General features: G+C 35.0%; 1 non-coding gene across 1 annotated transcript; it reads left to right on the top strand.

Moving 5' to 3' along the window:
- The first annotated feature begins 929 nt into the window (after positions 1–929).
- LOC130458711 (U6 spliceosomal RNA) lies at positions 930–1,036 on the top strand. Its single transcript, XR_008918100.1, has one exon. It is a non-coding gene; the product is annotated as a U6 spliceosomal RNA (small nuclear RNA).
- The last annotated feature ends 250 nt before the right edge of the window (positions 1,037–1,286 follow it).

The raw sequence follows: 1,286 nt of genomic DNA, 5'->3' as shown, positions 1-1,286 counted from the left end.
GGTTTGCCTCCGTTTCCTCCACTGTAACATGGAGGTAATAGCAGCATCCACCTTGCAAGAATCAAATGAGATAATATTTTTAAAGCATTTAGCAGTGTCTGGCATATATAAAATACTATAGAAAGCTCATTACCTTTTCTTTTCTCTTCCTTACATCCATCCATACATCAAGAGATGAAATAAAAGAAATCATTTTTCAATGACCCTTTGATCAAGTTCATGTAATGACTCCTAGCTTTTTCCAGAGATAAAGATATAACTTTTAATACCAAAATTCTAGTGATGTTCTTGGTTGTGAAACATGGGAAACAATAGCATTACACCAGGATGATAGTGGGTATGATCAACCCTTAATATATAACCAATGAACTTTGAAGAAGAATTGGAGTAAAGGCTGTTATCAGCAAAATGTCAGAAAGAAAGGATTGGCTACTGGTCATGTGGTAAAGACAGACTCCCAGAGATGAATTTATAGAATGACATTGATGAATGGTACTTGGGATAGGCAGACACAAATATCTGGTGATCTGAATCAGTGGAGGGAGCATTCAAATCAATGAGATTACAAATTCATTTGATATTTGTATATTTAAGCAACATTCAAGTAACTCTACTGTGTATTCTGCAATCAACCAAAGAAGATATATTGAACATGAATCCTATTCTCAAGGGTTTGTATTACGATCAGAGGGAAACATACACACACACACACACAAAGCTATATTATAAAAAGGCATCATATATGTACAAAGGAGAATTCTAAGCAAAAGTTCTTCTTCTAAAAATGTGGAAAATCATGAATAAAGTCATGGTAATCAGAGAGCAAAGGATAAGTTTCATCACAATCTGAAGTACATCAATGGAGCAGTATGTGATAAGGTTGGAAAGGCAGCTTGTAATCAGATTGGAGATAAAATCCCTCTGACACTGTGCTCGCTTCAGCAGCACATATACTAAAATTGGAACAATACAGAGAAGATTAGCATGGCCCCTGCTCAAGGATGACACACAAATTCGTGAATCATTTCATATTTTTTCAGAAAAAGAAATTGAACAAGCCATCAAAGAACTCCCTAAGAAAAAACCACCAGGTCCAGATGGCTTCACAAATGAATTCTATCAAACATTCAAAGAACAACTAATCCCAATATTATACAAACTATTTGACAGAATAAGCAAAGAAGAAGTTCTACTAAATTCATTTTACGGCACAAACATGGTACTGATCCCAAAGCCAGGCAGGTCAAAAACAGAGAAAGAAAATTATAGACCAATCTCCTTAATGA

This window comes from Monodelphis domestica, chromosome 3, assembly GCF_027887165.1.
Source record: "Monodelphis domestica isolate mMonDom1 chromosome 3, mMonDom1.pri, whole genome shotgun sequence".
NCBI lineage: Eukaryota > Metazoa > Chordata > Mammalia > Didelphimorphia > Didelphidae > Monodelphis > Monodelphis domestica.
The sequence above is the reverse complement of the archived record's forward strand: the minus strand, read 5'-3'. Positions and strand labels throughout refer to the sequence as shown.